This window comes from Acyrthosiphon pisum, chromosome A1 (assembly GCF_005508785.2).
Source record: "Acyrthosiphon pisum isolate AL4f chromosome A1, pea_aphid_22Mar2018_4r6ur, whole genome shotgun sequence".
NCBI lineage: Eukaryota > Metazoa > Arthropoda > Insecta > Hemiptera > Aphididae > Acyrthosiphon > Acyrthosiphon pisum.
The window spans coordinates 148,475,503-148,484,159 of NC_042494.1; the positions used below are offsets into that span (position 1 = coordinate 148,475,503).

The following is an 8,657-nucleotide window of genomic DNA, read 5'->3' on the forward strand; positions in this document are numbered from 1 at the left end:
TTTTGAACATGCCAACTGTATTTTATTCAATGATTATTATAAGTGTATAATACTCTCGACTATGTATACCTGCCCACCAACTAAAATCATGTCACTGGGACACCTAACCTAGGTTAAATAGCTATAGCTTTAGCGTTATAGTACCTATATAATATTGTCAAGCTGCTACTGATTCACCATATCGATATTTAAACAGAAGAAATTTGTTCTTATAAACTGAAAATTTATAATATTTTAACAACATGATATTATTAAAGTGTTGTTTATTTTATTTTTTAAAACGCTTTTGATTATTTTACTTGAGATTAAAATATCCTTTTAGACACTTATATACTTTTTCTAAGTTATACAGGTAATGTATTATATACTTGTTTTTTTAAAATGTACAGGAAAGTATAATACTAGAGTAAAGTTTAAATTGAGTTTCATCTTAATGGGTCGTCAACTCAATCAACGAAGTGCGGCTTAGGTTTATATATTACGAGCAAAAATGAGAATTATAGCATACCTTTGATCAAAGTTTTGTTTGAATGAATTAACAAACTTTTTCCTGTGTACATTTAAAAATTAAGTTTTCTCGTATGATGGCCATGTAGACTTCCAATGATTAGAATTAAACGAATATCTTATCATAGTTTTCAGATCAAAAGAAAATATTCCCTTCGAACTTTTTCAAGTTAAAATGCTATAAGATATTATACGTACCTACCTCTACTACTTGTATTTTAATTAAATGATAGGTACGTGTAAAAATCCCTCTAATGATAATGTGAAAACATTTTTCCACTATATTGGACCAGAATAAAATATTTAAAAACATAATCGCACAACAGTCGCATTAACATTAATTGTAGGTGTGTACTTACTTCTACCAGTAGACCGTAGGCGTTACCCACTAAATGTACTGTATGCGTAAGTACAATTTATTTACTCTAATTGTATGATTTGAGTCATATTTTAACTATACAATATACGTCATATTCATTATATTTTGTCACATAAATAATAATAATTTATTGTCATGCATATTTTAATCACGTTTGTTCGTACTATTGTTTCTATCGTTCGAGTGCGAAACGCAATTATTAGAGGACAAACCTAATATTATAGTATAAAACAAAATTAATGAACAAAAGTAATATATACGAATATACCTATACCTATGTCAGTAAAAGATTTTTAATATCAATATATTTAAAAAATAATACAATATATTTTATTTACAAACTGTTATAATTCGAATTTTTATGATTTTAAGATGACGACGAGAAGGATCAACATTCTTCAGACGGACAGGATTCCATATCGCATCTTCGTAGACTAACTTGGTTGGCCCCGCGTATTCTTGGGACATAACACATATTTAAGACTGTTATTGCTTGAGAATACACGTAGTTGACAAGTTTAAACTTATTGTGCTGCATCGACAATAACCATACATTTTGTGTGACATAATTTATTATATATTTTATTTATTAGAATTAAGTGTAACGTTTCAATTTTATATTTGTATGGAATTTTATATAAGCCTCGTATAATAATTAATAAAAAGTAATAAAAATTAGTTATTATAATATTATATAATACATATACCTAAGATAAACTTATTAATATTGTATAGTGTATAGAATAATATGATATTGTACCTTATTATTGTTTTACTTACATTAAAAAAATTGGCTTAAGACTCAAAATGCGTTATTCTTGTATTTTCTTATCTTATGTAAATATATTCAAACAAAATATAATTCAGTAATGCGAAACACGCTATTATAATACGGTAAAACATCCTTATAACAAACACCCTATAACACGGAAATCTTCTTGGAACGGAAAACAACGACAGACCCGTATAACCAATAACCTGTATATTTTAGACTCCCTTTAACGGGAAAATCCGTTGGTACCGAGCGATTCCGTTATAAGGAATGCATGTATTGCATTGCATAGTAGGTGGAGTAATATATAAGCAGAGTCATGCTAACTATATAATTGGCACCTTAGCCCCGGGTCCAATCTATTTGGTGCCATTAATCAACGTGACATTTAATATGATTTCTAGGAACCTACAAAAACCATTAATGCTGTAAACATTTTGCTAAAATTGCAAGAAGTTCGACATATCAAATAATCTTAATTGATTTGCATATAAGTACCGAATGCTACTGTGTACGAGTTGGGCGTACGATTTTATAGAAGTGTAAATTGCGGAGGTTTGATCCAAGTGTTTTGCCATGAAATAAGACTTATTGTAGGTTAGATAGTTATAAAATATATTTTTTTAAATAAATTAATAACAAATAAAAATATAAACGTATTATATGTATCTTTTAATTTAGCACCCCTAAAAATGTCGGCACGCCAGGCGCCTCAGTGCATTTGCTCCCTTTGTACCTCCTTTGGTAAGGTCATATTTTAAACTCGACTAATTCACCCCTTCCCCAATGCGGCCATGAATATAAGTAATTAATTTATGATATATATTAGAGTACTTTGCGGTAATATTTGGTAGATTAGATCAGGGGTCGACAACAATTGTTTGTGGTCCACGAGTAAGATTTATATTTTGTATTGAATAGACATCGTATATAAAAACCATGAACAAATAGATAGTATACAATGGACTGGAAACGGCTATGGATTAAAGCGTTATTTGTAGATACCTTGTTAAATTAATGTGTACATCTAAAAGTTATGAACTCAAATAAACTGAATTTGATATGATTATAATATAAGTTTTTTTTGAATAAATAAGGTACTAAAAAGTACTGTATTTGCATTGTGGCCAGTGAAAAATTGTAATTCATTTTTTAACCCTTGACATAAAAAATGTGGCTAGATTGATGACCAGATTCAGATTATTTTAACATTCAAAATGCATACCGATGATATTTCATTACCCATCTAAATATCAATTATTTTAAACTTTTTATATTTTGAACTTCGTTACCTCTATCACAGGATGCATATGGTAATCTATAATATTACTATTTATTTACTGAGCTATGTAGAAATAATTTCCGGTATATTTTTTTCGATAACGGTACGTGCATCGCACCGATATTTATTGGTTTATATGGTTATTTATTTATTTTTTAAATTTTAATTCAATATTTATGCATTTTTATTGTTTTGACCACTAGAAAAATCTATTCCTTATAATTTTACATCAGACTGTATAGGCAATCTAAAGAACTTTTAAATTTTAATGTTTCCGACGTAGCAGACATATTATACAAGAGCTGACTAGTAAAATATATATTTATTTTAATACAAATGATTAACTTGTACTTCTACGTCGCATAATCTGTAAGTATATTTGATATAAAGTTTTACCATAAGTTACGAGGTAAGAATATTTACTAGTTTTTGCTTCAAAGAGTATACAGCATAATTAATTAATTCACTTTCTTATTACTGTGTATTAATCTATATAGAATTTATAATTATAATCAATTGATGCAACAATAATAATTGAATTCAATATTTTTAAAATATATTATATACACAGATAATGGACATAATCTCAGGGTTTAAGAACAATACAAAAAAAATATATATATATACCTACTTATCAGTTATAACCCTGTATTTGAAATTCCCAATGAACCAGATGATATACATTTTACAGTAATTAAATATTTAATATTATTTTTTCACGTTAACTTAGATATTTGTTTTTTTGTATTTTATATACATCTGTATATCACTATCGGTATCAATATCATACACTTAATAAAAAAATGCATGTCTTACAAATAGCCGAATTCAACATAATATATTATATTAAATACTTTTTTTACTTCAAATAACTCCAGAAATGAATTTATTAATAATGTGAGAAATACACTCTTATCTAATTTTTAAAATCAGTTCTTTATTTGTTAAAATAAATGAAGAAAAAAATATTATCCCTTGAAATATCGTGATATAGCAATATTTTTTATACGCTGTAAACTTGTAACCCTCGTCTGATTTAATAAGAAATTCAAAAGTTTTCATCGTTCCTTAAATAAAAACATATTATTGAAAAAAAGTTTTTCTTTTTATCAGAAGTTTTATTATGTATGTATATATATATACACAAAGACGGTTGCTACATAATACCGATTAACTTTGTGATATTTCATTTTTATGATTGATTTAACAAGTATTTGTTATAATTTTATATGATGTAATGTAATTATACTGCTGAATATTATATTGTATCAATAAATAACATGAAATAATAATTTTTTATAGCCAGGAAATGTCATACCATTTATTTTATATAATATATTATCATTATTACTAAAGAAAAAAAATTTAATAATTCACTGAAAATAATGAAATTTAATCAAAAATTTGGTTTTGCGCATTTTGTACATTCATTTCCTCAAATAAAAATATTGTATGCATAGGCGGAAATCCATAAAAATTTCATGGGGGCTAGCATTATTAACATAATTATAAGAGGAGTGCTTCGATCCTACAAAACTAAAAAAAGGAGAGGGCTTGTTGGACTTTTTTCGAGGCGAGGGGAAACTTCCCCTCAAGCCCTCACTCGATTTCCGCCAGTAAATGTACGGTAAACCTGGTTACATTCACAACTTTCATAAAATTTTTGTGAAAAAAACAACAAAATTAAAAGTTAAACTTTGTATTATAACACGTGATGTGTTTATTTATTTAAACATAATAGTAATCGTTTTTTTATAGTTTATATGTATAATATATTGATGGTTAAAAGCACAAAAGTGTTAAGTCGTAACTCTTAAGTACGCATTTAGGAAATATTCAGGAACCAAATTTGAAATTGTATGAAAATATAATAATAATATCGTTATCTCTGTGATTAATTACTTTTAGATTTCGGAGGATTAAATGTAAGAAGATCAATCTTAAATAAAGACTTGACGACAAATTCAAATTGTTTTCAGAATTCCTATCGCTTCACTAGATTCTCAATCGTGGTATCAATCGGTATCTCATATAATTCATTTACATTTTAATGCTGTGCGTGGTGTAAACACAGAGCATCACTGATTTCAATCACTTCTGCACCATAATTTGATGCGTGCAAGTAATTATATTATATAAGCTGAAATCATTTGTCAACAACCACCCCGGGAAACCGATACTGAATCTGTTTTCCGACGCTTTCGACGAGCGCGTGTCCGCGGACAGACGAGCACAATATGCCGGGAGTGTCGTTACATTGTATTATATTATTATCATTGTTTCGTTTGGAAAAATCCTCTCAACCTTCTATAACGAGAACCGCAACGGCGTCAGCTCAGGGCAGGATGTCGGTGTTCCTGCGAAATTGGGGCATGGGGAAATGTAAGTCTTGAAAGGGAGATTCTTTTTTCATCACCGCTTCCTCCAACCGTCCTATATGCCATATAAATCGTATTATCGTCTACATTACACGCGCACTTTTCGGGGTAACATTCACCAACGATTCTCCTTTTCCGGCTTGCGGAATGTAACCGTTTCCGTAATAAGGCTAATATTTGATGTATACATGGCAGTGCAGTCGACGTCGTAAATAGGTATACCTACACCATACATTCCATACATAATACATATATCATTATAATACAATAGGTACTAGCTGGTATCTAGTGTACTTTTAAAAGAGATCATTCCAATCATTTGATATTATTATTTTTCTAAATAAATTAATGCAAGCACGCAGAGGCGGACTTACCATTTTTCCACCCCTAGGCATTACAACACTAGCGCCCAAAAAATTGGCGTGCTCCCACGGGGGGGGGGGGAGTAATGTTCCATGAACTAAAACAAGACTATAAAAATTGTACCTATTTAGGTTTTTTTATATTTATACATACTAACTAAACAAATAAATATTAATACAATTTTGCATAGGTACATCTGTTCACTTGTACAATAATTAAATCATTTTGCGCCTTGATTTATCTGAGCACCCTTGTCTCTATAATCGTAATCGATTAGCAAATTTCTGAGCAGTATGCAGTATGCACTATACAGGTCGAGACGGGCGACAGTGCCAGCGTCGCGCGTCGTCGCAATATTTATTATTATTAATTACTTTATCAAGACACCTGATTTCCAGAATTAATTCCAGTATTCTAATAAAATTGTGGCGCTTGGTGCGGGGTGAGGCGGGTCACTTCACCAAGCACTGTGCGAGCTGTCCCCCGCCTAGCCAGTAGAGCGGCTATATACAATGTAGTAATGTACCCGGCGCGGCGGCCCGAGGCAGTATATTTGACCGCCTTGGCTGGCGTTTTGCGCATGCGCCATTCACAATATTGTATGTGTTTACGCCGTACACCCGTATACCATCTCCCATGCATTAACATAGGCAACGCCGGCAACTGCCTCGTTGAGTGCCGATATCAAACCTCTAGCGGTGGCGGCGCGCGCTGGTCACAGGATTAAACTCAAACGGCAAGGTTATTATAGCTTATATATTAAAACGTTACTGCGACGTGACTACGTGAGCCATTCTCCAGTTTCATGCAAGTTGTATATGAAAAAAAAATTAATATAAAATATAAATTTAGGTAAATAGAATTATGAAATTATGAAAAAGTAAAAAGTAAAAATTAATTAAAAAATTGCGCCCCCAAAAATATTGCGCCCTAGGCCAGTGCCTTGGTGGCCTATGGGTAAATCCGCCCCTGCAGGCACGTGTAAAACACTTGTTATACGCATAGGTATACCTATAGTGTTCATTTTATTTTATGTTATAAATTTTGAAAAAAAAACGTATTCATATATTCTACAATGCATTTATTTTTAAAAAAAAACTTAAGTATTTCAACGTAATTATTACGCATAATAATTAATACTGATTGAAATATTTTCCTAGTAATAATGGGCAATGAATTCTCTACATTTTTCATGCAATACGAGATTCTCAGAATTATTTCAAATTATTCACTACAACACTTTTTTTATTACATTATATTCTTTTTTTAAAACGACACATTTTAGTGTTCAACACATTTTCTTTTTGATATTTTTAGCGTTTAATTATCACCAAACAAGATTAATTATTATTTTAAGAACTCCTTATTTATTTTATTAATAACGTTATATAGTTAGAATATTTATTTTTGAACTTTTAAAAATGTTCAATATGATTTCAATGTTATATTAGTTTAAATTTAACCACGCAGGATAAGGATAAAACTATATGTAAAAAGAAAGCATTAACAAATTATTTAAAACCTTCTGTTATTACTTATTACAAATAACAAGTGGATTTTATTGTACGAATATAATAGATATGACTAAAACAAATGATTAAAAAATCTTTTTTAATTCTTTATAAAGCATTAGACCCTGTATGATATTAAGTATTAATGAATGCAAATCTCAACTCCGTCGATCGATATCTGAAAAAGGTTGAATGATAATTATATTGAAAACATACACTGTTGTTTTATAGTCAAAACAATGGACAACGAACGAATTTACTAAAAAAAACTGCAATACACATTTGTTAATAATTATAACTCGGATGTCAGACACAAAATTATGTATTAATCTATTATATACATATACCAAACGGTAAATCTCAAACGAAATCCATTCAATTGTTGAATTATAAACATTTTAAACACAATGCGAGAAGAGATTCATAATATTATAATATATACCATAATACAGGGGTCACTAATTAATATTTTTGAAGGGCCACATTTGGAATCTGGAAATTGTTCACGGACCATAAAAAATGCAGGCGTCGGTAAAAACCGAAAAAAAAATGATAAATTACAACACTAGAACGTATAATAATATTAACGGGTTTTTCTTGCCTGCGGTCCGGATAAAATTTGTCCGCGGGCCATCATTTGGCCACCCCTGCCATAATATATAGGCAAATGAAGTAGTTCACATCATGTAGGTGTATACAGTGAAACTTTCGTATTGAGAAATCTTATGGGCAACAAAAAAAATTTGTATCATAGAGAAATTTGTTAAGAGGACGCTACACATGCGTTTGTAGTTTACGTCTTACAAACGTATGATATAGCAAATTTTCGTTCACTAGTTTCAATGGCGCGAAGTTAGTTTTAATATTAGAATAAATTGATATATTATTAGACTTTAAAGTGAGGGCATTATATGTGCTTAAGCGTCATCAATTTTTTCGATTTTGAAATTTTCAAGTATAAGATGTGGATTTGTGAAATATCACAAATTAAAAATGTTCATATCTCGTTTAAAAATTAAATTATCGATTAAAATCCGACGCTTAAAATTTTAATAACAGGTCAATTCACTCTAATATCAAAACTAACAGCACACGTCCTGTCGAAACTAGTGAACGAAAATCCACCCTGTTGTACGCGTGTAAGATGGAGAAGACAAATGCATGGCGGTTGTTTCCTCTTAAATATAATTAAGTACATCTGGATCTAATTTGGGTTGGTTCTGAAAAATATTTCCTCAAACATAGAATGTTGTCAAATGGAAATTCGTTGTACTTACTGAAGTTTCACCGTATTTTCATTTTACTGTTGTCTGTGAATTACAACGTTTTGGGGTTTACGGCCGTTGTTCAATTCGTAATTGATGGGGTTTTTTTTTGTCGTTCTATTATTATTGTATTTGCGCGATCCGTGGGCGAATTATGTATACAATTTTATTGTGTTTAGCGAATATTAATAAAGTGTGTA

At 30.0% G+C, this 8,657-nt stretch overlaps 1 non-coding gene across 1 annotated transcript; it reads left to right on the plus strand.

Moving 5' to 3' along the window:
• The first annotated feature begins 1,322 nt into the window (after positions 1 to 1,322).
• On the plus strand, positions 1,323 to 1,404 carry Mir137 (microRNA mir-137). The gene has a single exon (NR_040118.1). It is a non-coding gene; the product is annotated as a microRNA mir-137 (primary transcript).
• The last annotated feature ends 7,253 nt before the right edge of the window (positions 1,405 to 8,657 follow it).